Source organism: Dendrobates tinctorius, unplaced genomic scaffold (assembly GCF_039654945.1).
Source record: "Dendrobates tinctorius isolate UK_male_01 unplaced genomic scaffold, ASM3965494v1 ptg000155l, whole genome shotgun sequence".
In the NCBI taxonomy this organism is placed as follows: domain Eukaryota; kingdom Metazoa; phylum Chordata; class Amphibia; order Anura; family Dendrobatidae; genus Dendrobates; species Dendrobates tinctorius.
The window spans coordinates 20,400,311-20,409,348 of NW_027361822.1; positions in this window are offsets into that span (position 1 = coordinate 20,400,311).

Sequence of the window (9,038 nt, forward strand, 5' to 3'; positions counted from 1 at the left end):
ATCATGGACATGCTCACTAAGGTGATCTCTGGACTTAACCTCCAGAGCGCAAGGCTGCACCTGTATGCCACTGGTTTCTAAAGACTTAGCTGGAAAATCTGCAGTAACCAAATGCATGGCATGGAACTGAGCACAACACCGGGATCGATGCCTGCGCTGAGAAGCAGTCTCAGCGGCTGTACCCGAATGGGAGAACGCAGGGCCAGACATGGATTGGGATCCATCCTGTGCAGTGGGAAAATCCCGGCGCCTAACTGTGTGTGCAGCTATGTGCGGATGTCTGCAGCTGTGTGCGGTAACGCTACTGCTGGTACTGTCGGTAACAGCTCTCCGGATCATGATGGCAGATGTCAGCATGATTCTGCAGCTGACTGACCCGCAGCGGTGACCTGTGGTAAAAAAAAGCAGATGTGGGCCGATGAGACTACTGCTCCCATCGGGCTATGTTTCCTGTCACGGATAACAGTGAGAGCAGGTGCCACTGAAGGGAGAGTAGTATCATCTGCTGGCGCCAGTGCTCACAGTTTAAAAAAAAAAATAAAAATAAATAAAATTACATACATATACAAATGGAGATGTGACTACTCTACCCGGCCTCCGGCGATACACTGACAGGAGGTAATATCTCCTGCAGTGTATCAGCTGATCAACTCCTGTCACTTACGGCACCATTACGTGGGAAAGTTCTCACACAGTGGTAGTGTCGTAAGTGAAAGCACCGGAGCTGTGAACTCTGGTGAACTCTTACGGCGGTGCAGTCATACACTGACAGGAGGTAATCCCTCCCGTAGTGTATCACCGGAGGCTGAGTAGAGCAGTCACATCTCCCAATGTGACTGTTCTACACGTGAGATCGTCATGGGACACTCAGTAAATGAACTGTCGGACAAGGAGTATTATATGTTGGTTTATTATTTTATTTTTGTTGAGGGAGATGAGGGCATCGGGGATTAGGCATTCAGTAAGTATGGTTAATTAAGATTCATTAAAGGTGTCTGTGTGATTATTTCAAATAAAGGACTTTATTCTGGCTGTGTATTTACTGTATAACTATAGGATTAGCAATGGATAGGTGTCTTATTTATGCCTCTCCATTACTAAGCCATGGGCTTGATGTCACCTGACAATACAAAGGTGACATCAACTCCACAAATATGAACCCTACTTACCACCACTACAGGGTAAGTGGGAAGAGCACGGCTAAGTGCCAGAATTGGTACATCTATAAGATGTGCCATTTCTGGGGAGGCTGAGAGCTGATATTTTTAGCCTGGGGAGTGCCAATATCCATGGGCCCTTCCCAGGCTATTAATAACAGCCTGCAGCTGTCTGCCTAGACTTTGCTTGTTCATTTTTATAGGGGGACCCCATGTCAATTTTTTTCTGGAGTTCCCCTGTTAAATAGCCAGTAAGGGCTGAGCAAACATCTGTGAGCTAATATTAATAGCCTGGGAACCTTTATGGCTATTGGCTCCTTCCCAGAATATTAACATCAGCCGTCAGCTTTCCCTCTACTGGTTATGAAAATTATGAGGTAGCCCACGCAATTTTAAATTTTTTTTTAAATAAACAGATATAACAGATGAGATCTCAGCGCTGAAATCTCATTTCTTGAAATCTTGGTCCCGAGGTCACATCTGCGCATGCGCCGGCGGCCATTTTTTACCGGAACCACCGCACATACAGGGAACCGTGGAAATGCCGGGGCTCTGGCCTGTCGCAAAATGTCGGCAGAGCCCCGGGGCAGCGCCAGACACACACGCAGCACCGCTGGGCACCGGAGGCACCCGCAGTACCGGCCAGCAACCGCCGGGCAACGGAGAAACTAGAATCCCCCCAGCAGCGGCGCAAACTGGAGCCCCCTCATCCCTGAATGCAGCCTGCAGCATCACCCCACTCCTGCTTCCTCTAGCAGCGACCCTAGGACTCCACTACACCTCAGCCACCAACCCGGGTAAGCAATAAGATGCAAGGATTATAAGAGGCCCCACCATTTTATTAAAAAATATTTTTTTCTTATTTTTCTCCTCAAAATTTGTGGTGTGTCTTATAATCCAGTGCGTCTTATAAAGCGAAAAATACTGTAATTATATTATGGTTTTCAAAGGAGAATGAAAAAGAAGAGGTTGAACAAGGAAATTGCCTCACAAACTTTTTTTTTTTTTTACAAATCTGCACACAAATCCACATGAAAATCCGCATCAAAACTTCATCAAATCCACATGGAATTTCAACTGCGGTTTCTGCCAAAAGAGGCAGAAACCACGCAAGAAATTTCCACAAGAAAATCTGCAACGTGCGCACATAGCCTTAATGTCCTTGCGCCAGCTTGGCACTCTCCACAAGGAGAAACAATCCCCTTTAGACTTGAAATTGATCTTTATATTTACATTCTGTCCTGCAACATTATACATGCACTTTTCCACATCATTTATGTGCGTTATACTATGGGACCATCACCTTGGTTCCTTGGACACTTTTACAGTGTTATTGCTATTACTGTCTTATTTGACCATGACTATAAGCTTAACTATCTGCCTTTACCACTAGTGTCAACGGTAGTTACATTATCTCTTGCTGCTCTTTCGTCTCTCATATGCAATTTTGCACAAAACGAGATGTGAATTTACATACAAGCGAGATAAGAAAAATCATTATTGTAGCCAAAATTGTACTCAATGTTATATATAAGTTTACTGAACATTCACTCTGCAACTTTATTGGAAACTAATTAGTGCGCCTTTTGCTTTTCTCTTATAGAAGATTTGCCGATCTTCTTTGTTAAGCATCGAGCAGTAGACCCCATCATGTTCACGTTCCATCTACCTTGGTATTGTCTTTCCATTTCCTTGATATCCTGATCAAATCTTTCTGCTTGCTCTTCATTAACAGCATCAATGATTTCAGGAAAGTAGTCCAAATGAGAATGTAAAAAATGTAACTTCAAAATCATCAGACAACCCAAGACTTTGAAATGTTTCAACCATGTTCTCCACGATGGACTTAAATTTTGGTTCTTTGGTGTTACCTATAAATTTCTTAACAACTTCTTTAAAAGAATACGAAGCCCTTTTCTCAACAGCTTTCTTTTTTTTCCCGAACATGTCGTCCTTCATGAGTTTCCGAATATCTGGACTCACAAAAATGCCTTCCTTCAGTTTGGCTTCATACAGTCCCTGAAACTTGGTTCACAGGCACTTAAAAGTCTTTCCTTCTTTCTGTAGAATTTTCACAAACTGCTTCATCAGTCCAAGCTTAATGTGGAGTGGTGGCAGGAGAACTTTAGAGGTATTAACTAAACTGTCCCCAACTATGTTCTTGAGTCCAGGTTGCAAAGATGTTCTCTTTGGCCAACTTTTTTGGCTCCAGTGATTAGTCCTATCCCGGTTGTACCATTCATACAAAAAGCATATGTACTTCATGTATCCTCATTGCTGCCCAAGGTTGACCATTTTTGATCCTCATAGATAAGTTTCTTGAAAATAAAGTCTAAATTCTCATAGCTTTCCTTCAAGTGTACAGAATGCCCTACAGGTACTGAAGCATACTTTGTGCTATTGTGCAGTAGCACAGCTTTCAGTCTTTTTTTATTAACTAATAGTCTCCACTTGCTCACATTGTACTTAATGTAACATTTTTCTATCAGCCCAGGAACATCACTGAAATATATTAAATCACCGTCTTGAGAAAAGTATGGAAGGAATTATTTTTCTCTGCTTCTGTACCATGAAAAACAGGTACCAGGTGCTAGTAGGTTCTTTTCCTTTAGTCTAGATCCTAAAGGTTCTGCAGAATGTTTAGGAAGGTCTAAGTCCCTGACGAAATAATTTAATTTGAGCTGTGAAAAACGCTGTGGCTCCTTGGGACTAGCAAGAAAGTCTTTGTCAGAATCCTGCTCTTCATGTTCTGAATAATTTGAATCAGGTGTAACTTCAAGTTTCTCCAAAGGTGAAGGGACAGGTATTCCTGGATTGTGAGGCACAGGGCTAATTGCTGACAGGAAGCTCAGATATATAATTTCCTTCTTAATTTTAAGGTTGAATCCCTGCATGTTGCTCATATAAAAGTAGCAGTCATCACTATGATGTCGTAGTTCCATCCATATCATAGGCATGCCAAAACAAAAGCTGTCATAGCTATTCTACACAAACAGAACACACTACATATGGAGCCCACAACTTGTCCTGATCATCTAGTTTTACACCACTGTACACAAAATACACTTTTTAACGAAGTCAATAATTTTCTTTCGTTGTTTCTTTACTATAAAACAGCCACAAATGTAGCAAAAGTTGCAGGGTAAATTACGACACCGCCCTTGAAGCCATTTTGATCAAGTTGTTAGAAACAGAAGCTTAATCCAACTCAACCATTAATTAGCTGAAAGGAATTGTGGTAAGCGCACCACCACACTCTTATGAATTCTCTCTAAAAGAAAATCAGCCTGTGGGTCCCCATAACAAACAATCACATTGAATGATGTCGAGGAAAAGATGAAAAGGTGGCACTCTTATTCCATAAAAAAAAAATCTTTATTGTGGTAATTTAAAACATGGATTCAGGGGAACGGGTCACCATGAGTATGACAGCTGTTTCGCCTCCAACCGACGCTTCAATGGGTCCAGGTAAGGCATAACATGAGAAGATCATCCCTTTATAGGAGACACGACTTTCCCACGTCAGAGCAAACTTTCAAAAAAAGACCCACATGTCTATGTTATTATTAAGACCAAGAGAACCTTGTGTGTTAGATCGACGAAACCATTTCACTTCTCCACGTAGCAGCAGCCTGTTTAGATTATCTCTCTGGTCAGGTAAATGAACCCTGTCAAGTCCTGCAAAATGGAGGACCTCCAGGTCTGAATGGTGTGCCTCACGGATATGATCAATCGGTCTGGTTGAACCTTTCCCTGACATAATGGACTTAAAGTGTTCCCTAAATCTCACATATAATGGTCTAATTATTTTCCCCATGTAAAACCCCCCGCAGGGACAGAAAATGATGTATACGGCAAATTGAGTCTACACCATTAAAATTAGGCACCTTGTAGCAGATCATTTAAAAAATACACCAAACAGGAGAAGCCTCTAGCAAACTAATATGAGAACCAGTATAAGACAGTTATAACCTTTCAATGCAATTATCAAAGCCAAGGAATCCTGTTCATAATACATTTAACAAGTCGATTAATGTATTGAAAATATAATGATTTAATAACCCAGGTATGTCAGGGTAAAATTGTTTGAAAAGTAAGAGGTGATTTTTATATACATTCAAACACTAAACTCAGTAAAAATATTGAAAAAATTCGATCAAGTACAATTTTTTCACAAACACTGACTCCATAGGCTTTTTTTTGTGCATGACCTTTGGTTGATGATTTTGGTCATTAGATTGGATAGAAATGAATGGACGCTCTGCTATGATTGGCTGATGTGGGCAGAGAATTTTTTAACCCAGCGTCCAAGAGTGTGGGGGTGTCCATAGCATAGCCTTCATTTTAATGCAAAAATGCAGAAAATCGGCAGACGCTGGATGCAGCGTGGAGCTGGAGGATCATCTCTCCAGGGAGGGAACAGTGAGTAAACTGGGCCCCCCTTCAGCCCAACATGTGCAGACACAGGGGCCTGTGCTGGAGGAGGAAGGAGTGGGGGATGGGGAGCAGCCGGAGTCTGTGACTGCTGAGCCCACACTGGGAGAAATCCTCGCAGCAATTAACTCCTGCAATACCACACTGGCCACTCTAAGTAATCAAATGGAGATTGTCACCAAGGACATGGCCTGTATTAAACAGGAGCTGCGAGGGGTGACTGCCAGGGTGGGGGAACTGGAGGAGCGTGTTGGTGCGACGGAGGATAAATTGCCACCAATAACACGGGAGCTGGGAAAAGCCACGCAAAATATTACAATACTGCTGAACAAGGTGGATGATTTAGAGAACCGCTCCCGTAGAAGTAATCTGCGACTGGTGGGGGTTCCGGAGAGGACGGAGGGGACTGACTCACTTGGCTTTTTTGAAAAATGGCTAATGGACACCTTTGGTAAAGATGTTTTGTCCCCATTCTTTACTATTGAGAGAGCACACAGGGTCCCTACGCGTGCCCCCCCGCCGGGAGCACCCCCGCGTCCCATCTTGCTTAAGCTCCTACACTTTAAAGATAGAGATGCTATCCTGCGCAGATCCAGAGACATTAAGGAACTTGCTATTAATGGGAGGAAAGTCTCCATTTTCCCTGATTTTTCCCTGGAGGTGCAGCGTAAAAGGGCGCAATTTATTGAGATTAAAAAACGCCTACGTGACTTACAGGTGACATATTCCATGATGTACCCTGCTAGACTGCGGATTGATGTGAATGGAGAAACGCACTTTTTTGATACGGCGGGAATGGCGCTGTCCTGGCTGGATATTAATGAGAGGTCCATGAGGAGGAAGAATACTTGAAGTTCTCCCTTTTTTTTCGCCACCAGGTGTTACTCCTTTTTGTCTAGGACGCTATGCTGGTATAATTACTACTGTTCATTCCATTTCGGATTCAGGGCGGGAGCTGACCGGATTGCTGTGGACACTCGTTACAGTGACAAGCTGTGGACCCTTCTCCCTGCATGGACTCTGGGCGAGTTTTCTAGCCCTGATTCTCTCTATTTGAGAGAAATGTGCAAGTTACACTTGTGTTTGGGGGTAGGGGCGCTGTGCACTGGTGTGCAGTGCTCCCTCTCCCTCCTTTGTTTTTTTCGTTTGTTGTTGTATTCCCTAATTGTTCTGTGGGATGTGATGTGCGTCAGCCGTGTCACCCAATTCATTGTACCGGGGGATGGTGGGGATTGCCTCTCTCCCTCGGGAGTGGAGTATGTTCCGATTTCTCATTTTTTAGTCTGCTCTTATGGCGATATCACTTAATATTGTAGCGTGGAATGTTAGGGGGCTCGGGGATGCAAATAAGAGATGTGCTATATTTACTAATATGCAGAAATTTCTCCCGGCTATCCTGTGTATGTCTGAGACCCACATGGTGAAAGATAATATTCATTGGCTAAGAAAGGGATGGGTTTCACATGAATATCATTCCACGTACTCGACCCATGCGCGGGGTGTCAGTGTGCTGGTGCACAGGTCCATCCCCTTCTCACGTACTAAATCAGTGGTTGACCCTGGGGGCAGATTTGTATGTTTGCTTTGCACGTTATACGGTATACAATTTATTTTGGTTGCCATGTACATCCCCCCGCCCTATTCAGTCGAACCAGTAAAAAGAATCTTGTCTATTTTGGGTTCCTTTCCCCCTGCGCCCACTCTTCTAATAGGAGATTTTAATACATATTTGCATCCCTATTTGGATAAGTTGCATTCGGGAAACATATCAGAGGATGCAGCCTCAACCTCATTTGCTAGAACGTTAGTGGAGCTGGGTATGGTAGATCTTTGGCGTGTCCAAAACCCCACAGCCAGACAGTTTTCCTGCTACTCTAGCTCCCACCACGCTATGTCACGGATAGACCTGGCCATTGGGAATACACTCATGACCCCATATGTACGAGGGGTGGCCTACCTGCCTAGAAGTGTATCTGATCACTCGCCGCTACATGTCACACTTTCATGGGGACACCCCCTCACCCTATCTAGACCTATCTGGAAGCTTAATCCCTTCTGGATCCAGCTTATAGGGGGATCTTTGCATGATGCCATTCTAGAATATTTTCAACTTAATGAGTACTCTGCATCATCACACATAGTCTGGGATTCCATGAAAGCCTATGTCAGGGGCTTATATATTAGAGAAATATGCACACGGAAAAGCCAAAATAGACGCTACACCCAGAGTCTGATCCAGGAGGTGTCTGTTGCGGAGGCTGCGGTGATACTCAACCCGACAGAGGAAACTAAAAAAGCTTTGGAGAAGGCACAGGGGTCGCTCAGGGAAAACCTCATGTCGGCGGCAGCAAATAAACGTTATTTCCTCAAACAAAAATATTTTATAGAGGGGGAGGGAGTAGGACATTTATTGGCCACGGTCATTAGAGCACAGGACGGATCTTCATATATCAATAGGCTAAAAACGGACTCGGGTGGTCCTGTGACAGACAGTGCGGACATAGTGAGTGAGATAAGGAGGTATTATATGCGACTATACACATCAGATTGCAGTCTCACGGAGACTGAGATTGAGCAGTACCTGGATGCTCTCTCTCTCCCTGCATTGGCTGATAGCGATAGGGATTCATTGGATCGGGACATCCTGTTGGAGGAGTTGGAGGAGGCGCTTGGTCAGATGCAAAATGAAAAGGCTCCAGGAATGGATGGCCTGCCTGGCGAGTTTTACAAAACCTATGCACCCTTACTGCTACCTAAGCTACTTAAGGTATTTGAAGAGGCTGAAAGGCAGAGGGTCCTCCCGCCATCTATGAGGGAAGCTTTGATAGTTTTAATATTAAAGCCCGGAAAGGATCCAGAGGTTCCGGATTCATATCGCCCGATTTCCCTATTATCAACAGATGTTAAATTATTGGCCAAGGTACTCGCCAATAGGATGTCCCGAGTTATCTCATCTGTTATACAGAAGGATCAGACGGGATTTATCCCAGGCAGAGCCACATCTATGAACCTTAGGAAACTATACTTGGGGATTCAACATAGTTCTGGGGAGTTGGGGGGAAGAGCAATTTTGTCCTTAGACGCCGCTAAGGCGTTCGATAGTTTGGAGTGGGGTTTTTTGTGGGCGGTACTTCGGAAAATGGGCTTTGGACACAGATTTATAAATTGGGTGAGGCTGTTGTATGGCTCGCCGGTGGCGAAGGTTGGGGCTAATGGCAGGGTCTCTGAGTCTTTTCCTCTTGGGAGAGGTACTAGACAGGGGTGCCCGCTCTCGCCCTTGCTATTTGCTACTGCGGTGGAGCCATTGGCAGCTGCAATTCGGAAGTCCAGAGAAATAATGGGATTCAGGTGTGGAACTGTGGAGTTGAGGATATCATTGTACGCGGATGATTTACTTCTATATTTAGATAAGGTACATTCCTCGATTTTGCCGGCAATGGAGGTCAT